Source organism: Acinonyx jubatus, chromosome X, assembly GCF_027475565.1.
Source record: "Acinonyx jubatus isolate Ajub_Pintada_27869175 chromosome X, VMU_Ajub_asm_v1.0, whole genome shotgun sequence".
Taxonomy (NCBI): Eukaryota; Metazoa; Chordata; class Mammalia; order Carnivora; family Felidae; genus Acinonyx; species Acinonyx jubatus.
The window spans coordinates 50,630,310-50,655,569 of NC_069389.1; positions in this window are offsets into that span (position 1 = coordinate 50,630,310).

Here is a 25,260-nt window from a genome sequence, read left to right on the forward strand (position 1 = left end):
AAGAATGCTGGTGCAATTTTGATTGGGACTGCATTGAATACCTTTGGGTAGTATTGACATTTTGACAATATTTATTCTTCCAACCCATGAGCACGGAATGTTTTTCCATTTCTTTGTATCTTCTTCAATTTCCTTCATAAGCTTTCTATACTTTTCAGCATAGAGATCTTTTACATCTTTGGTTAGATTTATTCCTATGTATTTTATGCTTCTTGGTGCAATTGTGAATGGGATCAGTTTCTTTATTTGTCTTTCTGTTGCTTCATTATTAGTTTATAAGAATGCAACTGATTTCTGTACATTGATTTTGTATCCTGTGACTTTGCTGAATTCATGTATCAGTTCTAGCAGACTTTTGGTGGAGTCTATCGGATTTTCCATGTATAATATCATGTCATCTGCAAAAAGTGAAAGCTTAACTTTATCTTTGCCAATTTTGATGCCTTTGATTTCTTATGTTGCTTGATTGCTGATGCTAGAACTTCCAACACTATGTGAAACAACAGTGGTGAGAGTGGACATCCCTGTCGTGTTCCTGATCTCAGGGGGAAAGCTGTCAGTTTTTCCCCATTGAGGATGATGTTAGCTGTGGGCTTTTCATAAATGGCCTTTATGATGTTTAAGTATGTTCCCTCTATCCCGACTTTCTCGAGGGTTTTTATTAAGAAAGGATGCTGAATTTTGTCCAATGCTTCTTCTGCATCGATTGACAGGATCATATGGTTCTTATGTTTTCTTTTATTAATGTGATATATCATGTTGATTGATTTGCGAATGTTGAACCAGCCCTGCATCCCAGGAATGAATCCCACTTGATCATGGTGAATAATTCTGTTTATAAGCTGTTGAATTCGATTTTCTAGTATCTTATTGAGCATTTTTGCATCCGTATTCATCAGGGATATTGGCCTGTAGTTCTCTTTTTTTGCTGGGTCTCTGTCTGGTTTAGGAATCAAAGTAATACTGGCTTCATAGAATGAGTCTGGAAGTTTTCCTTCCCTTTCTATTTTTTGGAATAGCTTCAGAAGGATAGGTATTATCTCTGCTTTAAATGTCTGGTAGAACTCCCCTGGGAAGCCATCTGGTCCTGGACTCATTTGTTGGGAGATTTTTGATAACTGATTCAATTTATTTGCTGGTTATCGGTCTGATCAAGTTTTCTATTTCTTCCTGATTGAGTTTTGGAAGTGTGTGGGTGTTTAGGATTTGTCCATTTCTTCCAGGTCGTCCAGTTTGTTCGCATATAGTTTTTCCTAGTATTCCCTGATAATTGCTTGTATCTCTGAGGGATTGGTTGTAATCATTCCATTTTCATTCATGATTTTATCTATTTGGCTCCTCTCCCTTTTCTTTTTGAGAAGCATGGTTAGAGGTTTATCAATTTTGTTTACTTTTTCAAAAAAAAACAACTCTTGGTTTCGTTGATCTGCTCTACAGTTTTTTTAGATTCTATATTGCTTATTTATGCCCTGATCTTTATTATTTCTTTTCTTCTGCTTGGTTTAGGGTGTCTTTGCTGTTCTGCTTCTTTTTCCTTTAGGTGTTCTGTTAGATTTTGTATTTGGGATTTTTCTTGTTTCTTGAGATAGGCCTGGATTGCAATGTATTTTCCTCTCAGGACTGCCTTCACTGCATCCCAAAGCATTTGGATTGTTGAATTTTCCTTTTTGTTTTTTCCATATATTTTTTAATTTCTTCTCTAATTGCCTGGTTGACCCATTCATTCTATAGTAGGGTGTTCTTTAAGCTCCATGCTTTTGGAGGTTTTCGAGACTTTTTCCTGTGGTTGATTTCAAGCTTCATAGCATTGTGGTCTGAAAGTATGCATGGTATGATCTCAATTCTTGTATACTTATGAAGGGCTGTTTTGTGACCCAGTGTGTGATCTACCCTGGAGAATGTTCCCTGTGCACTCGATAAGAAAGTATATTCTGTTGCTTTTGGATGCAGAGCTCTGAATATATCTGTCAAGTCCTCTGATCCAATGTATCATTCAGGGCCCTTCCTTCTTTATTGACCATGTGTCTAGATGATCTATCTATTGTTGTAAGTGGAGTATTAAAGTCCCCTGCAATTACTACATTCTTGTCAATAAGGTTGCTTATGTTTGTGAGTAATTGTTTTATATATTTGGGGGCTCCCGTATTAGGCGCATAGACATTTATAATTGTTAGCTCTTCCTGATGAATAGACCCTGTAATTATTATATAATGCACTTCTTTATCCCTTGTTACATCCTTGAATTTAAAGTCTAGTTTGTCTGATATAAGTATGGCTACTCCAGCTTTCTTTTGACTTCCAGTGGCATGATAAATAGTTCTCCATCCCCTCCCTCTCAATCTAAAGGTGTCCTCAGGTCTAAAATGAGTCTCTTGTAGACAGCAAATAGATGGGTCTTGTTTTTTTTATCCATTCTGATACCCTATGTCTTTTGGTTGGTGCATTTAGTCCATTTACATTCAGTGCTATTATGGAAAGATATTGGTTTAGAGTTATTGTGATGTCTGTAGGTTGCATGTTTGAGCGATGTCTCTGGTCCTTTGTCTCATAGTTTCCCTCTTAGGATCTCTTGTAGGGCTGGTTTAGTGGTGACAAATTCCTTCAGTTTTTGTTTGTTTGGGAAGACCTTTATCTCTCCTATTCTAAATGACAGACTTGCTGGATAAAGGATTCTTGGCTGCATATTTTTTTCTGTTCAATACATTGAAGATCTCCTGCCATTCCTTTCTGGCCTGCCAAGTTTCAGTAGAGAGATCCGTCAGGAGTCTTATTGGTCTCCCTTTATATGTTAGAGCATGTTTATCCCAAACTGCCTTTAGAATTCTCTCTTTATCCTTGTATTTTGCTAGTTTCACTATGATATGTACTGCAAAAGATTGATTCAAGTTACGTCTGAAGGGAGTTTTCTGTGCCTCTTGGATTTCAATGTCTTTTTCCTTCCCCAGATCCGGGAAGTTCTCAGCTATAATTTCTTCAAGTACACCTTGAGCACCTTTCCCTCTCTCTTCTTCCTCTGGAATACCAATTATGCGTATAGTATTTCTCTTTAGTGCATCGCTTAGTTCTCTAATTTTCCCCTCATACTCCTGGATTTTTTTTATCTCTGTTTTTCTAACCTTCTTATTTGTCCATAATTTTATCTTCTAGTTCACCTATTCTCTCCTCTGCCTATTCAATCCGAGCTGTGGTCATCACCATTTTATTTTGCAGCTCGTTGATAGCATTTTTTAGCTCCTCCTGGCTGTTCCTTAGTCCCTTGATCCCTGTAGCAAGAGATTCTCTGTTGTCCTTTATACTGTTTTCAAGCCCAGCGATTAATTTTATGTCTATTATTCTAAATTCACTTTCTGTTATATTGTTTAAATCATTTTTGATCAGTTCGTTAGCTGTCATTATTTCCTGGAGGTTTTTTTGAGGGGAATTCTTCCGTTTCGTCATTTTGGGTGGTCTCTGGAGCGGTGTGGAACTGCAGGACACTTCCCCTGTGCTGTCTTGAATAACTTGCGTTGGTGGGCGGGGCCGCAGTCCGACCTGATGTCTGCCCCCAGCCCACCACTGGGGCCACAGTCAGACTGGTGTGTGCCTTTTCTTCCCTTCTCCTAGGGGAGGGATTCACTGTGGGGTGGCGTGGCCCGTCTGGGCTACTTGCACACTGCCAGGCTTGTGGTGCTGGGGATCTGGCATATTAGCTGGGGTGGATAGGTAAGGTGCACAGGGGCAGGAGGGGCAGGCTCAGCTCGCTTTTCCTTCAGAGATCCGCTTCGGGAGGGCCCTTGCGGCACTGGGATGGAGTCAGATCCGCCACCGGAGGGATGGATCCACAGAAGCACAGCCTTGGGTGTTTGTACAGTGCAAGGAAGTTCCCTGAAAGGAACTGGTCCCCTCTGGGATTTTGGCTGGGGGATGGGTGAGGGAGATGTCACTGGCTAGTGCCTTTGTTCCCTGCCAAGCTGCGCTCTGTTGTCCGGGGCTCAACAACTCTCCCTCCCGTTGTCCTCCAGCCCTCCTGTTCTCCGAGCAAATCTGTTAACTTTTATCCTTCCAGATGTTATGTTCCGCTTGCTGTCAGAACACACTCCGTCCAGTCCCTCCGTTTTTGCAAGCCAGACTCGGGGGCTCTGGTTTGCCAGTGGGCTGCCCCTCCACCCCAGCTCCTTCCCGGCAGTCCGTGTAGTGCACACCGCCACTCTTCCCTTCCTACCCTCTTCTTTGGACCTCTTGTCTCTGCTTGGTTCTGGAGAATCCATTCTGCTAGTCTTCTGGCGATGTTCTGGGTTATTTAGGCAGGTGTGGGTGGAATCTAAGTGATTTGCAGGATGCAGTGAGCCCAGCATCCTCCTGCTCCTCCATCTTCCCCTATACACCTCAAGCATAGGTTTTCAAACACGTCTAACTTTATTCAACAAGAAGTTATTTGAAAGAGGGTTTCTGCAGTGTTGTTTCACAGAGTGCAGTATAGGGCACTTTCCTTATACTTCCCAGCATAAGTTTTAAAAGGTCTACTTTAGCCAAACAAGAATTTAGTGAAGGATTGTCTCTACACAGTGTTGTTTCACAGAGTTGAGTATGTGACACTTTAGTTATAGTTCCTCCACAGGTTTTCAAGCACTTATGACATTGTGACACAAGAAGATATTTGAAAGATGGTTTCTCCACTGTGATCTTTCACAGAGTATCCATCACTTTACTTATAGTTTTCTGCATTGTTTTTCAAACACTTCTAATGTAGCCATATAAGAAGTAAGTTGAAAGAGGGTTTCTCCACCTTTTTCAATGACAGAGGTGCGTACTTTCCTTATAGTTCTGCACATAATTTTCAAACACTTTTAGCTTAGTGAAACAAGATGTTAGTTGAAAGATGGTTTCTCCATAGACTTGTTTTACAGACTGTGTATGTGGCACTTTCCTTATATTTCCACACATAGGTTTTCAAACACTTGTAACTTAATGAGACCAGAATTTAGTTGAAGGGGCATTCTGCATAGTGTTTCACAGAGTGCAGTATAGGTGACTTTCCTCATACATCCCCACAGTGGTTTTCAAACACTTACTTCTAACTTAGTGGAACAAGATGTTTGTTAAAAGACGGTTTCTCCACAGAGTTGTTTAACATAGTTGAGTATACAGCACTTCCCATATAGTTCCCTGCATAGGTTTTCAGACACTTTTAACTTAGTGAAACAGGATATTAGTTGAAAGATGGTTTCTCCACAGACTTGTTTAACATAGTTGAGTATATGGCACTTTCCTTGTACTTCCACGTATAGGTATTCAAACAGGTCTAACTTACTGAAACAAGAATTTAATTGAAAGACTTTTTTTTTGCACAGTGTTGTTTCATAGAGTGCAGTAAAGGGCACTTTCCCAAACAAGAATTTAGTTGAAAGATTGTTTCTACACAGTGTTGTTTCACAGATTTGAGTGTATGGCTCTTTCCTTATAGTTCCATACATAGGTTTTCACACACGTCTATCTTAATGAAACAAGAAGTTAGTTGAAAGAGGGTTTCTGCACAGTGTTGTTTCACAGAATGCAGTATAGGGGAATTCCCTTATATTTCCCCATATTGGTTTACAAATTTCTACTTTAGTTAAACAAGAATTTAGTATAAAGATTGTTTCTAGGCAGTACTGTTTCACAAAATTGAGAGTATTGATCTTTTTTTAAAAAATAAAATCCTACATAGGTATTCAAACAACTCAAACAGTGAAACAAGAAGTTACCTGAAAGATGGATTTTCCACTTCTAAGTGGGCCCATGGCCTAGGTCTGGAAAAATAATAGTCTTGGGGCCACAATGGGTGATGAAATATTTAGCAAGGAGACTTGGAGCTGACAATCAAATTTCCAGGGCCTTATTAGAGCTTCAGAAGGGGATCTGGAGCCCAAACCTAAGCCTGGAAAACAAAATCGGTGGTCTACTGCACCTAAACCCTATGCCTGTCCTACACTCTTACAGGTACCCTCACCACAGCCTTGCAGGGAGATCAATGCACAAGTATACGTTCTGCCCTTGAAACCTCATAGAACCTAAAACTAACCTTAGCCAGAGCTCTAGCTCTAAGGAGCACCACCATTGAGGTCTTTGAAAAGAAGTAATTTGGGACCAATGACCAATGGGAAATGTTTCAGCGTGGAAGCCAGAATTTTGCCATGACATTTCCAAGGCCAGGATAGAGCTGCAAGAGCAGATCCTGACACCTTGCCTAAAACTGGCCCACAGAATCATCTGGCTCCTGAATCCAAACCTTAATCTTGATTCCCATCCAACCATGTGCCCTCAACTCAGTCTTCCTTGGAGATCAAGCATTGTTGGTGGTTATGCCATTGGCATTTCCTGGGATCCAAACTTAACCCTGCCCATGGCTCTGTTTTTAGCTGCTCCCACCTCATAGGTCTGATAAAAGAAGAGCTATGGGGCCAATAATGGGCGCTGAAATATTCAACGAGAAATCCTGTAGTTGACTATGAAATTTCCAGGGCCTGACCAGAGCTTCAGAAGGGGATCTGGTGCCAAAACCTAAGCCTGTAACACAAAATCAGCTGTCCACTGCATCCAAACCCTATGACTGTCCCACCCCCTAACAGGCATCCTCAATTCAACCCTCCATGGAGATTACTGCACTGGTGTCAGTCCTGCCCCTGAAACCTTCTGGGACCTAATCCTAACCATAGCCAAGTCTCTTTCCCTATGGGCGCCCAATTCCTATGTCTAAGAAGAAAACGGATTTGGAGCCCATAAGAGCTGCATGATTATTCAGCATTGAATTTGTAAAATTGACATGCCATATCCAAAGAAGGCATGTCGCTGCACAACGGGGATCCTGAGGCCAAAGCTAAGCTTGGCCCACATCATAGGCTGGCCCTTGAATTCAAAGACTAAGTCTGACCCTCACCCTAACATGCGCCCTCCACTCAGCCTTCCAGGGAAACCCCTGTGCTGCAGGGGGTTCAGCCCCTGGTGCCTCCTGGGACCTAACACTAACCCTACCTGGGATTTGGCCCTAAGGGGGCCCACAACTGAGGTATAAGAGTAGTATGGATTTGAGGCCAATGACCAACAGGGAATATTTCATCATGGAAGCCAGAATGTTGCCATGACATTTCCATGGCCTGGATGGAGCTACAGGAGGGGACTCTGCACCTAAGCCTCTCACCAAAAACAATCTTCTGACTCCTGAACCCAAACCCTAAGCCTGAATAGCAGCCTACCATGTGCCCTCCACTCATACCCCCAGGGAGGACACTGCCTGGTGTTGGTTAAGGCCCTAACAGCTCCAGGTATGTAACCCAAACTCTAGACCAGGCCCTTTTCTTCAGGTGGCTCACCTCCCAGTTCTGATGAAAGAATGCATTGTGGTCCATGACCACCACAGGGCTAATCTGTAATTGCCATGACATTTCCAACACTGGGATGCAACTGCACAAGGGAGATCCTGAGGCCAAACTTAAGGCTGGCACTCACCATAGGCCGGTCCTTGAACCCAAAGACTAAGCCTGACCCACATCCTATCATGCTCTCTCCACCTAGCCCTCTGGGGAAGCCACTGAGAAGATCTGGTTTCAGTAGCTGGCTCTTCTTGTGACCTAACCCAAACCCTAGCCAGAACTCAGGCCCTAAGTGGCCCCAACATTGAGTTCTTTGAAAAGAACGAATTTCAGGCCAATGACCAATGGGAAATATTTCATTGTGGATGCCAGAATTTCAGTACACAATCTTCTGGCTCCTGAATCCAAACCCTAATCCTGACAGGCACCTGACCATATACCCTAAACTCAGACCTGCAGGGAGATCATGTCACTGTTGGTGGTTGTGCTGTTGGGACTTCCTGGGAGCCAACCCTAACCCTAGCCATGACTCTGCTTCTAAGAGGGCTCACTTGGGGCACATTATGGGTGCCAGAATATTCAGTGAGCAACTTTGCATTTGACCATGAAAATTCCAGGGCCTGGCTAGAGCTTCAGAAGGGGATCTAGGGACAAACCTAATCCTGGGACACAAAATTGGCCATCCACTTCATCCAGACCCTATGCCTTTTCTGTCTCTTACAGGAACCCTCAACTCAGCCCTCCAGGGAGATCACCATACTGGTGTCAATCCTGTCCCTGAAACCTCTCAGGACCTAACCCTAACATTATCAAAGGCTCTATTCCTATGGGGACCCAAATCCTAGGACTGAAAACAGAACGAATTTGGTGCCCATAAGAGCTGCAGGATTATTCATCATGGAACTTGGAAAATTGCCATATTATTTCTAATGCAGGGATGAAGTTGCACAAGGAGGATCGTGAGGCCAAACCTAACCTTGGCCCACACTGTAGGCTGACCCTTGAACCCAAAGTCTAAGTGTGACCAGCACCCTAACATGAATCCTCGACTCAGACCTTCAGAGAGACCACTGAGCTGCTGGGGGTTCATTCCATCACCTCCTAGGACATAACCCTAACCCTAGCCAGAGCTCTGGCTCAAAGGAGTCCCACCATTGAGGTCTTTGAAACGAATGACTTTGTGACCAAAGACCAACAGGGAATATTTCAGCATATAAACTAGAGTTTCTCCATGACATTTCCATGGCCAGGATAGACCTTCAGGAGGATATCCTGAGACCTTGCCTAACCCTGGCCCACCCAATATTTTGGTTACTGAATCTCAACCTGAAGCCTGATTCACACCTAAACATATGCCTTCAACTTATTCCTCCTGGGAAATCAGGGCACTGTTGGTGGTTGTGCTGCTGGCACTTCCTGGGACCCAATCCTGACCTTAGACATTGCATGCTTCTGAGGAGGCCAACTTCCTAAGTCTGAGAAAAGAACAGACTTGAGGCCAATGATGGGTCACCAAATATTCAGCGAGGAACCCTGGAGTTGACCATGAGATTTCTAGGGCCTGACTGGAGTTTCAGAAGGGGACGGGGGGCAAAAACCCCAGCCTGAAACATACATTAATCTGTCCCCTGCCCAAAAACCCTAAGGGTGCCCCACACCCTAACAGGCACCCTCAATTCAGCCCTGCAGGTAGATCACAGAACTGGTGTCAGTTCAGGCCTTTGCACCTACAGGGTCCTAACACTAACTCTAGCCTGGAATTTGTCCTCAGGGTGCCCACCTCATAGGTCTGAGGAAAGAACTCATGACTGGTGCAGGATTAATCTGCAAGGAAACCAATAATCTCCATGACAGTTCTAAGGCAGGGATGGAGCTGCACATGGGGACTTCAGAGGCCAAACTGATGCATGGCCCACACCAGTGGCTGGCTCTATAACTCCAAACCTAACCCTGACCTGAACCCTCACAAGTATCCCCCACTCAGCCCTCCAGGGAGGTGACTGGACTGCTGGCAGATCAGTCCCTAGCACATTCCAGGAACTAACCTTAATTCTAGCCAGGGCATTGGCCATAAATGGGCTCACCATTGTGGGTTGAGGTAATAACGGATTTGGGGCCAAAGACCAATGGAAAATATTTCAGAGTGGAAGCCAGAATTTTGCCTTGATATTTCCATAACCAGGATGGAGCTGAAGGAGGGGATTCTTAGCCTAAACCAAAAGCTTGCCCATATAATCTTCTAACTCCGAAAAACATAAGCTTGGAACACACCATTGGGTGTCCACCGCACCCAAACAATATGCCTGTCCTGCCACCCTAACAGGCAACCTCAACTCAGGTCTCCAGGGGAATCCACTGGACTGGTGTCGGTTTAGCTCCTAAAGCCTCCAGGGGCCTAAACTTAACCGTAGCCAAGGTTCTTCCCCTATGGGGGCCAAACTGCTAGGTCTGAGAACAGAATGGATTTGGAGACAAAAACAGGTACAGGATTATTCAGCATGGAACTTTGAAAATCACCATGCCATTTCCAAAGCAGGGATGGAGGTGCACAAAGGGGATCCAAGCTTAACCTTAGCCGACATACTAGGCTGGCTGTTGAACCCCAAGACGAAGTCTGACCCACACTCAAATACATGACCTCAACTCAGCCTTCTGAGGAGACTACTGCTCTGGTGGGGGTTCTGCTCCTGGTGCTTCCTGGAATCTAACCATAATCCTAGACAGGGCCCTGAGCCTTAGGTGGCCCACAAATGAGGTATGAGAAAAGAATGGATGTGGGGACAAAGACCAATGGGGAATATTTCAGCATGGAAACCATAATTTCATCATGACATTTGCACAGTGGGGATGGAGCTGCAGGAGGGGATTCTAAGCCAGAACCTAACCCTCGACCAAACAATCTTATGACTGCTGAACCCAATCCTTAACCCTGAATGGCAGCCTACCATGCACCCTCTACTAAGTCCACCAGAGAGATCACTGCATTGCTGGTGACTCTGCCCCTGACACTCCAGGAACCTAACCCTAACCTTAGGTCAGTCTTTTTCCAGAAGGGCCCCCCCTCCTATGACAGAGAAAAAAAAAACAACTTTGGGACCCATGAGTGGTGCAGAGTTATTCAGGGAGGAACCAACGAGTTGGTCATGACATTTCCAGTTTCAGAATGGAGCTGCAGAAAGGGACCCGGGGCCAAAACCTAAACCTGGAACACACAATCAGCAGTCCCTTGCCCACAAACTCTAAGGGTGTCCTGCACCTGAACAGCCATCCTCAACTCAGCCTTGCAGGGGGATCACTTAAAAGGTGCCAGTTCAGGCCCTGGAACCTACAGAGACCTAACCAAACCCTAGCCCGGGTTTTGTCTTCAGGGAGCTCACCTGATAGGTCTGAGGAAAGAATGCATGTGGGACCCATGACTAGTTCAGGATTAATCCACAAGGAGTCTAGATAATCACCATGACATTTCCAAGGCAGGGATGGAGCTGCACAAGGGCGATCCTGAGGCCAAACCAAAGCCTGGACCACACCATTGTTTGGCCCTATAACCCCAAATCTAAACCTGACTCTCACCCTCAAAGGATCCCCACACTCAGCCCTCCATGGGGATGACTGAACTGCTGGCAGATCAGCCCTTGGCACCTCCCAGAACCTAACCCTAAACTTAGCCAGGGATCTAGCCCTAATGGTGCCCACCATTGAGGTCTGAGAAAAGAACAGATTGGGGCCAATGACTAGCATGGAATATTTCAGCATGGAGATCAGCATTTCACTACAATATTTCCAGGTCTGGAATTGAGCTACAGGAGGGAATTGCGAGATCTTACCTATCCCTGACCCACACAATCTTCTGGCTCCTGAAACCAAACCTTAACCCTGAAGCACACCTGACCTTATGCCCTCAATTCAGCCTACCAGGGAGATCACTGCAACATTGGTGATTCTGCCAATGGAACTTCCTGGGAGCTAACCCTAACCTTAGCCATGGCTCTGGTTTTAAGGGGGCCCAACTTCTAAGACTGAGATACAAACAGACTTGGGAAACCTGATCAACGCCAAATATTCAGCAAAGAGTTGAAGAGTTGATGATGATATTTCCAGGGGCTGAGTGGAGCTTTAGAAGTGGATTTGGGGCCAACAACTAATCATGGAACACACCATCGGGTGTCCACTGCACCCAAACCCTATTCCTGTCCCACACCCTGACAAGTGCATCAAACTCATCTCTCCAGGGAGATAACTGGACTGGTGTCAGCTCAGTCTCCAAAACCTCTTGGGACCTAACCCTAACCCAAGCTAAGGTTTTTTTTCCCTATAGGGACCCAACTCCTAGGTCTGAGAACAGAACGAATTTGGAGCCCAGAACTGGTACAGGATTATTCAGCATGGAACTTGGAAAATTGTCATGCCATTTCCAAAGCAGGGATGGAGCTGCACAAGGGGGATTGTGAGGCCAGACCTAAGCTTGGCCCACTTCTTAGGCCAGCCCTTCAACCCAAGATGAGCCCTAATCTGTACCCAAACATGCGAACTCAACTCAGCCCTCCAGGGACTACTGCTTGGCAGGGGATTCTGCCCCAGCACCTCCTGGGATCTAACCCTAACCCTAGATAGGGCCCTGGCCCTAAGGGGGCCCACAATTGAGGTATGGAAAAAGAATGGATATGGGGCCAAAGACCAATGGGGAATATTTCAGCATGGAAGCCAGGATTTCACCATGACATTTCCATGGCTGGGATGAAGCAAGAAGAGGAGATTCTGAGCCTAAATATAACCCTTCCCCAAACAATTTTCCGACTCCTGACCCAGGAGTTGGTCATGACATTTCCGGGGTCAGAATGGAGCTCCAGAAGGGGACCTGGGGTAAAAACCTAAGTCTGCAACACACAATCGGCTGTCTCATGCCCACTAACCCTAAGGGTGTACCACACCTGAACAGCCACCCTCAACTTAACCCTGCAAGGTGATCACTGAACAAGTGTCAGTTCAGGCCCTGACACCTCCTGGGACCTAACCTTTGCCTAGACAGGGCTCTGGCCCTAAGGGGCCCACCATTGAGGCCTGAGTAAAGAACACATTTTGGGCAAATGAAGAACCTAGAATATTTTGGCGTGGAGGCAAGAATTTCACCAAGACATTTCCAGGGCTGGGATGGAGGTGCAGGAGGGATTTGTGAGAACATACCTAACCCTCGCCCAACCAATCTTCCAACTCCTGAGCCCATACCCTAAGACTGAATCACAGCCTACTCTGCACCTCAACTCAGCCCACCAGGGAGATCTCTGTACTTCACTGCTGGTGGCTCTGCCTTTGTTACCTCCAGGGACCTAACCCTAGCCCTAGCTCAGGCTCTTTATCAAAGGGGACCCAATTCGTAAGACAGTGAAAAGGACAACTTTAGGGTTCATGAGCAGCACAGAATTATTCAACAAGGAACCCAGGAGTTGTTCATGACATTTCCAGGGTCAGAATGGAGCTGCAAAGGAGACCCAGGGCCAAAGCCTAAGCCTGGAACACATAATTGACCATCCCCTGCCCACAAACCCTAAGAGTGTCCTGCACCCAAACAGGTGCCTTCAACTCAACCCTGCAAGGAGATCACTGAACTGGTGTCAATTCAGGCCCTGTTACCTACAGGCACCTAACCCTAACCCTAGCCCAGGCTTTGTCCTCAAGGGGTCCAGGCCCGCCTCGTAGGTGTGAGGAAAGAATGCACGTGGTGCCCATGTCTGATACAGGATTGATCTGCAAGGAAACCAGATAATCACGGTCACATTTCCAAGACATGGATGGAGCTGCACAATGGGGATCTTGAGGTCAAACACAAGCCTGGCCCACACCACTGGCTGTCCCTATAATCTCAAGCCCAAACCTGACCTTCACCCTCACAGGTATCCCACACTCAGCCCTCCAGGGAGACAAATGTGCTCCTGGGAGTTCAGCCCCTGGAACCTCCCTGGACGTGACCATAAACCTAGCCAGAGCTCTGGCCCTAGGAGGGCCCACCATTCAGGTTGGAGAAAAGAATGGTTATGGGGCCAATGACCAATGTGGAATATTTCAGTTTGGAGATCAGCATTTCACCACATTTCCAGGGCTGGGATGGATCTGCAGGAGGACATGTGAGAACTTACCTATCACTGGCACACACAATCTTCTGGTTCCTGAAATCAAACCTTAAGGCTAAAGTGCACCTGACCTTGCAACCTCAACGGAACCCTCCAGGGAGATCACTGCACCTTTGGTGATTCTGTTCCTGGAACTTCCTGGGAGCTCACCTTAACCTTAGCCATGGCTCTGGTTTTAAGGGGGCCCACCTCCTAGGTTGGGAGATGAACAGACTTGGAACCCATTATGGGTGCTGAAATATTCAGCGAGGATTCGAGGGGTTGACTACAATATTTCCAGGACCTGAGTGGAGCTTTGAAGTATATTTGGGGCCAAAACCTAAGCCTGGAACACACCATCAAGTGTCCAGTGCATCCAAAAACTTATGACTTTCCCACACCCTAATTGGTGCCCTCACCTCAATTCTTCAGGGAGATCACTGGACTTGTACTGGTGCAGCCCCAGAAACCTCCCAGGACCTAATCCTAACCCTAGCCAAGCCTCTTTCCCTATGTGGGTGCTATTCCTAGGTCTGAGAACAGAATGGATTGGGAGCCCAAAACCAGTACAGGATTATTCAACACTGAGGTTGGAAAGTAGTCATGCTGATTCCAAAGCAAGGATGGAGTTGCACAAACGGGATACAGAGGCCAAACCTAAGCTTGGCCCATACCATAGATCAGCCCTTGAACTCAAACACTAAGCCTGACCCACACTCAAACCTGCACCCTCAATTCAGCCCTCTGGGGAGACCACTGCTCTGCTGGGTGCTCAGCACCTGTCGCTTCCTAGCACGAAATCTTAGTCCTAGGCAGAGCCTTGACCTTGAGGGGCATGCCATTGAGGTCTGAGAAAAGAAAGTATTTGGGGCCAAAGTCCAATAGGGTATATTTCAGCGTGGAAGCCAGAATTTCTCCATGACATTTCCACCACACCAGGATGGAGCTAAAGGAGGGAATTTTGAGCTTAAACTTAATACTTGCCCAATCTTCTGACTCCTGAACACAATCCTTAAGCCTGAAATGCAGCCTTACATGTGCCCTCCGTTCAGCCCACCAGGGAGATCACTGAACTTCCAGTGACTCTGCCCCTGACACCTTCAGGAATCTAACCCTAACCCTAGCTCAGGCTCTTTATCAATGGGAACCCACATCTAGGACAGACAAAAGAACAACTTCTACTTTAGTGAAACAAGATATTAGTTTCAACTAACATTGTGGACAGTTTCTCCACAATGATATTTCACACAGTTGATATATGGCAATTTGATTATACTTCCCTGCAGAGGTTTTCAAACACTTCGAAGTTAGTGGAGCAATATGTTGGTTAAAACATGTTTTCTCTCCTGTGGTCTTTCATAGAGTTGAATATAAAGCACTTTACTTATAATCACACACATAGGTTTTAAAATATCTCTAACTTAGTGAAATAAGAAGTTAGTTGAAAGAGCGTTTCTCCCCAGGATTTTTTCACAGAGTTGAGTACATGACAACTTTCTTATAGTTTCCCGCATAGGTTTCCAGATCCTTCTCAGTGAAATAATATGTTAGTTGAAAGATGGTTTCTCCGCAGAATTGTTTAACATAGTTGAGTATATGTCACTTTCCTTATACTACCAAGCATAAGTTTTCAAACATGTCTAATATAATGAAACAAGTTACCTGAAAGATATTTTCTTTACAGTGTTCATTCACAGAGTGGAGAACATGGCACTTTCCTTATAGTTCTGCACATAGGTTTTCAAATACTTTGAGCTTAGTGAAACAAGATATTAGTTTAATGATAGTTTCTCCAATGTGTTCTTTAAAAGAGTTGGGTATAATGAACTTTCCTTATAGGGCTTCGTATAGTTTTTCAGACATTTCTAACTTAGTGAAACTAGATGTTCGTTAAAAGATGGTTTCTTTACACATTTGAGTATATGGCAGTTTCGTTATATTTCTAGGACTATCTATTTAAACACTTCTAACATACTGAGACAAGACATTAGTTGAAAGATGGTTTCTCCACTGTGGTCTTCCACAGACTTGAGTATATGACACTTTCCTTATAAGTGCACATGTAGGCTTTAAAACACATATAATTTAGTGAAACAAAAAGTTAGTTGGAAAAGTCTTTCTCCCCAGTGTTGTTTCACAGAGATGAGTACATGGCACTTTTCTTATAGTTCCCCACATTAGTTTTCAGACCCTTCTCACTTAGTGAAACAAGATGTTATTTGTAAGATGGTTTCTCCATAGAGTTGCTTAACATAGTTGAGTATATGGCACTTTCCTTAGCACCAAGCATAGGTTTTCGAACACGTCTAACATAATGAAACAAGAAGTTAGTTGAAAGAGGGTTTCTGCACAGTGTTCATTCACAGAGTTAAGCACATGGCACTTTCCCAATAGTTCCGCGCATAGGTTGTCAAATACTTTGAGCTTAGTGAAACAAGATGTTACTGGAATGATGGTTTCTCCAATGTTTTCTTTAAAATAGTTGAGTATAGGGGCGCCTGGGTGGCTCAGTTGGTTAAGCGTCCAACTTTGGCTCAGATCATGATCTCACAGCTTGTGGATTCGAGTCCTGCATCAGGCTCTGTGCTGACGACTCAGAGCCTGGAGCCTGCTTCAGATTCTGTATCTCCCTCTCTCTCTGCCCTTCTGACACTCACACTCTGTCTATCTCTGTCTCCAAAATAAATAAACATTAAAATTTAAAAATAAAATAAAATAGTTGAGTATAATGTGCTATCATTATAATGCCACATAGTTTTTCTGGTACTCCTAACTTCATGAAACTAGATGTTAGTTGAAATATGGTTTCTCCACTGGTTTCATTTGCAGAGTTGAGTTTATGGAACTTTCTTTATAGTTCCACACAGAGATTTTCAAACACTTCTAAAAGAGTAATAAGTTAGTTGAAGAACCCTTTACCCCAGTGTGTTCGTTCAGAGTTGATTACATGGTACTTTCCTTATAGGTCCCTGCAAAGGTTTTCAAACATGTCTGGCTTCATGAAACAAGATGTTAAATGAAACATGGATTCTTACCTGATTTGCTTAAGCTAGTTGAGTATATGGCTCTTTCCTTATAATTCCACACATAGGTTTTCAAACACTTCTAATTTAAAGCAAGAAGTTTGTTCAAAGAGGGTTTCTGCATAGTGTGTTTCAGAGTGCCGTATAGGGCACTTTCCTTGAATCTCACTGCACAAGTTTTCACATACTTCTTAATGAAACAAGATGTTAGTTGAAAGATGGTTTCTGTACAGAGTTTTTTTTTTTAACAGAGCTGAATATATGGCACTTTCCCTATACTACCAAGCATAGGTTTTCAAACATGTCTAACATAATGAAACAAGAGTTAGTTGAAAGAGGGTTCCTGCACAGTGTCCATTCTCAGAGTTTAGTACATGGCACTTTCCTTATAGTTCCATGCATAGGTTTTCAAACACTTCTAGCTTAGTTAAGCAGGATGTTATTTGAGGATGGTTTCTCCACTGGGTTCATCACAGAGTTGAGTTTGTGGTATTTTCCTTACAGTTCCAAGCAGAGGTTTTCAAACATTCCTAACAGGGTAATAAGAAGTTAGTTGAAGAACCCATTCCCCCATGTGTTATTTCACAGAATTGATTATGTGGCACTTTCCTTATAGGTCCTCACAAAGGTTTTCAAACATGTCCAGCTTTGTGAAAGAAGATGTTAAAAGAAAGATAGATTCTGCACAGATTTGCTTAACCTATTTGAGTATACAGCCCTTTTATTGGACTTCTACACGTAGATTTTCAAACACTTCTAACATAAAACCATAAGACATTCATTCAAAGAGTGTTTCTGCATAGTGTTTCACAGAGTGCAGTATAGGGCACTTTCCTTGTAATTCCCCTCAGAGGTTTGCAAACAATTCTCAGTGAAACAAGGTGTTAGTTGAAAGATGGTTTCTCCACTGTGGTCTTTCACAGAGTTGAGTATATGACACTTTCCTTTACTGCCCCACATACATTTTCAAACACTTCTAACTGAATGAAATAAGAAGATAGTTCAAAGAGGGTTTCTGCACCATGTTATTTCACATGTATTGTTTCACAGAGTTGAGTACATGGCACTTTCCTTATAGGACACTGCAAAGTTTTTCAAACACTTCTAGCTTAGTGAAACAAGATATTAGATGAGTGATGGATTTTCTACAGATTTGCTTAAACTAGTTGAGTATACAACACTTTCCTTATAGTTCCACACAGGTTTTCAAACACTTCGAACTTAATGAAAAAAGAATTTAGTTCAGAGAGGGTTTCTGCATAGTGTTGTTTCACAGAACTGAGATATGGCACTTTCCTTATAGTTCCCCACATAGGTTTTCAAACACTTCTAACTGAGTGAAACAATAAATCAGTGTTGTTTCACATGGTTGAGTACATAGCACTTTCCTTATATTTCCCTGCATAGTTTTTCTAACACTTTGAACTTTGGTTAATAAGATGTTGGTTGAGGGGCGCCTGGGTGTCTCAGTCGGTTGAGCGTCCAACGTTGGCTCAGGTCATGAACACGCGGTTCGTGAGTTCGAGCCCCATATTGGGCTCTGTGCTGACAGCTCAGAGCCTGGACCTGCTTCAGATTCTGTGTCCCCCTCTCTCTCTGCCCCACGCCTGCTTGTTCTCTGTCTTCCAAACATGAATAAACATAAAAATTTTGAAAAAAAATAAGATTTTAGTTGAAATACAGTTTCTCCAGTGTTGTTACACAGAGTTGAGAATATGACATTTTCCTATACTCTATGCATAAGTTATCAAATATATAACTTAGTGAAACAAGAAGTTAGTTGAAAGATAGTTTCTCCTCAGTATTGTTTCACAGACTTCAGTATATGGCACTTTTGTTTTACTTTTAGCCCTAGATTTTCAAACACTTTTAGTGAAACAAGATATTGATTGAAGGACGATTTGTCCACAGTGTTGTTTCACAGAGCTGAGTATATAGTTGTCTTCTTATAGTTCCCCCAAATAAATTTTCAAACACTCTCTCTTAGTGAAAAAAATATGTTAGTTGAAGATGGTTTCTCCTCAGTGTTGTTTCACACACATATCCAACACTTTCCTTATACTTCTTTACATACATTTTCCAACATTTCAATCTTAAGGAAATTAAAAAGTTAGTTATAAGATGGTATCTCCACCGTGTTATTTCACAGAGTTTAGTACAAGGCCCTTTCATTATATTTCTAGACCTAAGTTATGAAACAACTCTAACTTAGTGAATCAAATGTTACTTGAAATATTGTTTCTCCACCGTGTTTTTTCGCAGAGTTGAGTATAGGTCACTTTCATTATACTTCCCTGCATAAGTTTTCAAACACTTCTAACTTAGTGAATCAAGATACTAGTTAAAATATGATTTATCCAAAGTTTTCTTTCACAGGGTAGAGTATACAGTACTTATATTTCCCCACATAAGTTTGCAAACACTTTTAAATTAGTGAACCAAATTTTAGTTCAAAGATGGTTTCTCCACAGTGTTGCTTCATAGACTTGAGTAATTGTCACCTTCCTTATACTTCCCTCATATGTTTTCAAACACTTCTAACTCAGTGAGAGAAGTTAGTCGAAAGATTGTTTCTCCACAGTGTTGTTCCCATAGTTGAGTATGTGATACTTATCTTTGAGATAACTCAGTAAAAATCATTTTTCAACTATCATCTTGTTTCACTATGTTAGAATTTTTTGAAAACCTAGGCCTAGAATTATAACAAAAGTGTCATATACTCAACTCTGTGAAAAAACACTTTGAGAGACCATCTTTCAACTAACATCTTGTTTGACTATGTTTGAACTGTTTGAAATCATAGGACTAGAATAACAAGAGTGCCATATACTGAGCTATGTGAAACCACCCTGTGGAAAACTGTTTTCCAGGAACAACTTTTTTCACTAAGTTAGAAGTGTTTGAGATCATTTGAGAGAACTATATGTACAGTGCATTATACCTAACTCTGGAACAAAACTGCAGAGAAACCATCGTCAACTAACATCTTGTTTCCTTAATTTAGAAGTGTTTGAAAACTTATGAGGTGAAATATAAGGAAAGTGCCATATACTCAACATTGTCAAACAATACTTTGAAGAAACCATTGTTCAACTAACATCTTGTTACAGTAAGTTTGCAGTATTTTATTTATTTATTTTTTAAATTTAATATTTATTTATTTTTGAGAGAGAGAAACCAAGACAGAATGTGAGCAGGGAAGGAGCAGAGAGCCTTTGAAAATAAATGCATGGAACTATACTGAAAGTGCCATAGACTCAACTCTGTGAAACAACACTGTGGAGAAACCATTTTTCAACAAACATATTGTTTCACTAAGTTAGAAATGTTTAAAAATCTGTGGAGGAAACTATAAGGAAAGTACATTATACTAAACTCTGTGAAACAACACTGTAGAGAAACAATCTTTCAAGTAGTATTTTGTTTCACTATGTTAGAAAACCTTTGCAAGAAAGTATAAGGAAAGTGCCATATACTCAACATTGTCAAACAATACTTTGAAGAAACCATTGTTCAACTAACATCTTGTTACAGTAAGTTTGCAGTATTTTATTTATTTATTTTTTAAATTTAATATTTATTTATTTTTGAGAGAGAGAAACCAAGACAGAATGTGAGCAGGGAAGGAACAGAGAGCCTTTGAAAATAAATGCATGGAACTATACTGAAAGTGCCATAGACTCAACTCTGTGAAACAACACCATTTAGAAACCCTCTTTCAACTAACATCTTGGTTCACCACATTAGAAGTGATTTTAAGCCTGCATGGAGAACTATAAAGTTCCTTAAAATCAACTCTGTGAAATAACACTGTTGTGAGACAATATTTCAACTAACATCTTGTTTTACTATGTTAGAAGTGTTTGAAAACCTAGGCTTAGAAGTAAAACAAAAGTGCCATATACTCAATTCTGTGAAACAACATTGTCGACAGATCATTTTTCTTTTTTTTTTTAATTTTTATTTATTTTTGAGACAGAGAGAGACAGAGCATGAATGGGGGAGGGTCAGAGAGAGAGGGAGACACAGAATCCGAAGCAGGCTCCAGGCTCTGAGCTGTCAGCACAGAGCCCGACATGGGGCTTGAACCCACGGACTGTGAGATCATGACCTGAGCTGAAGTCAGACGCTTAACTGACGGAGCTGCCCAGGTGCCCCGACAGACCATTTTTCAACTAACAGCTTATTTAAGTAAGTTAGAAGTCTTTGAAAACCTAAGTTGGAAACTATAAGGAAAGTGCCATATATTCAACTCTGTGAAACAACACTGTGGAGAGATAATCTTTCAACTAACATCTTGTTTCACTAATTTAGAAGTGTTTGAAATCCTGTGAGGGGAACTATAAGGAAAGTACCATATACTCAACTCTGTGATAAAACACTGTGGAGAAACATTGTTTCAACTAACACACCAAACTAACATCTTGTTTCACATATACCACACAATAACAAACATAGCCAACCACCCACTCAAATCTATACATGCAACACACACCACACACATACCACTTACATGCCACAAGCACCACAAATCTCAACAGTGCCTTTGTAACACATAAACACTGAAGATATAACACACGTGCAAAACATACCACAACATACATGCCACACACACTTCACATATCAAACATACATCACATATACACCACACATATATTACACTCTCCTTCATACACACCATGCATACAGCACACACACAGGCATACCATACATATACCAGAAATATACCAATGTGTACCACACACATACTCCACAAATACCACACACTAACTAATCATAACACATACACACCAGAAATATAGCACATATGGCACATATACAACACACATATCACATCTATGCCAAACATTCATGAGATATATAACACACAAACACCACATATACAAACCAAATGCACACCACACAGATATTATACACACTTCACACCAGCAAATATTTATAACAAACATCAGTACCATACATAACCACATATAATCCATAGGACACATGCAAACACACACACACACCACACACACATGACATATACCACACACAACCACACATACATCTCTCACACTCACACCACACATATGACACACACACCAAAGACATATATCACACATCACACACACACACATCCCACATTCCACAAATATACCATCAACACACACAAAACAGATTCTCCCAGCCTCCTCACATATAACACTTGCACAAACACCAGAAAGAAAACCAAAGGAAAATGACACACACACCGCACATATGCCACACACAAAAAACACACACACAATGCAAACAACTGATAGAGCACACACATTATTCACATATACCACACATAGTCCACACATCAAAAATACACCATACATACCACACATTACATATACACAACACATACACCACACTTGATGCATATGCCATATTCACATGCATCAAATGCACATCACACACACACAAATACACACGCACACCACATATACCACATATACACATCAAACATGAGAAAAACAATATGGCCACATATACTACAAGCACATTCAGATACATGACACATATACCACACGTATAAAAAACAGATGCCATACACAGAAACTCCACACATACTTCATACACACTGCACATATACCACAACTCATACCACACATACACCCACATATCACAGACATAACACACATATACAACACACACAGAAAACCCAAATTAACTGCACACATGCCACACTTATACCACACAAATACACACAAAGTACACACCGTGCACACCACAAGACACTTTACAACCCATACATACACCACTTACACTCCATCCCACCACCCTTATGCTACATACCACCACAAAAACATATTGCCCACATCACAATAAAACACACAAATATCACACATATGCCACACACTGTACATAAACTACACAAAAACCACATATACACAACACCCACATCACTCATATACTTCACATAAAACACACATACACAGCATGTCATGTCGCTTATACTAAGCACACAAAGTACATGCACAATAAACACCAAAAACACAAAAATTACACACACAATACATACACCACACCACACACACCCCACAAATATACCATATGCACACCACACACACCACAGACACTCCATCTATATCACACACACACACACACACACACATCACACATGCACCACCCAAACCATACATAGGGCACACAGATACACACATACACCACACCCACACCCGACATATAACTCATGAACATCACATTTTTATCACAATCACACACACAACACATAGATAGCACACACACCTCACATATGAAACATATATCACATACACCATGCATATATTACAGTCATTTTCACTCATAACCACCACACATACAGCACACATACAGGCATACCATACATATACCAAAAACACACCAATGTTTACCACACACATAATCCACAATATACCACACAATCACCAATCATAACACATACACACCAGAAATATAGCACACATAGCACATATACGACATACATATCATATCTCTGCCATTCATGAGATATATGACACACAAACACCAAATATACAAACCAAATCACACTGCACATATATTATACACACTTCACACCAGCAAATATTTAAAACAAACATCAACACCACACATAAGCACACACAATACATAGGACACATGCAAACACACACACCACACATATACCCCACATGTAAATAACACATACATCATACAAACACTACACACAACGTGTGCCAACACATACCACACAAATACACACTACACATGGAGAACAAACACACCAAACATACTATAATCACAACCCATATACCATACAGCACACATGAACACACACAAACCTCCTATATACTACTGACACACCACACACACTCCACACACACCACACAAAAAAAGCATATCCACACACACCACATATATACCACACATATCATACATACAAAATACACAAAAAACACTTATATCACAACCACTTCAAACAGATACCATACATACCACACACATACCAAATACACACACACACAAACACATACACCACACATACACCATACAAGAGATATCACACAGACACACCACACATATGTCACACGATAACCACACATACTGAACACTCACTCCACATGTACAATGCACACAATAAACTTACCACACTCACAGCACACCCTGCACATGCTGTACATATAGCTTGACACACCACACACATCACATATATACCACACCTCTATTTCACACATACACATTCCACACACACAACACAAAATGAACCCATACACCTTGCATATACCACACACACCACAGTCTGCCTTTACACAATACACACCACAAATATATCAAACACATATGCTGCTTATATACCACACCACACCACACAAATATCACACACACAGCACATATTTCACCCTCACCACATGTACAGCACATGTATGCTACACTCACACACACTTCACATACCTCAAATGCAACATGCTTACACTACTCATGGGTACCACAAACACACCACACAGTCACCATACAGTAACTGCGTACTTACCACATTCACACACACACACCACAATAACCACATATTTACATAGGTCCACACAGAAACTTCACAGTTCACACATACACAAATAACAGAGACACACCACACACATACAACAAACACACCAACACTATTCTACACACACACTCCACAGATACCACACACTCAAAACACATACAACACATACACACACCCCATACAGCACATATACATCCCACATATACCACACACAAACACTCATTCCAAACACAGATACACACACCACATTCACATCAGACACACACCACACATACTCACACCCACACACCAAACATACACCATACTCTAAAACATATACTGTGGACACACACCCACACCACACAGAAAGCACACACATGATACATAAACCACACACAACTGCATGTACCACACATCCATGTGAAAAATATACCACACACACACATCTATCACTTGCAATTCAACAGAGAACACATACAGCACTGCCACACCACCCATATACCACACAAACCATCCATATGCCATTCAGAGACCACGCCTATAAAGAGACCACACACAAAACACAAACATGACACAGGCACTGCACAACCTTCACACATAAAGTAACAATACACACAACACAACCCACTCTCGACAAATACACCATGCAAACCACTTACACACATATCAGAAGCACAACATGTACCACATACACACCACAAAGACTGTATGTACTCACCACACACACACACACACACACAACAAACAAGGCATTCCAGAAACAATACCATAAAACATAAATCACATACATACCAAGGAGACAACCACCATTATCATGTGTATGCCACACTCAATGTACACACACACTACACACTAAATGCACACTACATATATAACATACACACAATGATATATACTACACATTCCACACACAGACCACATGTTTACCACACAAACTACAAATACACCACAGACAATATATATAAATATATATATATACACACACACTAACACAAAGACTGCCACAAAACACAGCCCCCACACAGGCACCACAGACACATGACACGTATTCCACACACATACATACACAACACAAACACCACTCACACAACACACATACACAACACTCACACAGATGATACATGCACCAAACACAACATAGCTACACTATTCATACATAACACATGTATCACACACATGCCCTGCACACATACAGAACTATAATAATGCACACAACACATATATGTCACACAACCTGAACCCACATACTAAGTAACAGTGCACATATAGCACACACATAGTCCACACACACTGCACACACACCACATAAAGACAACACACCC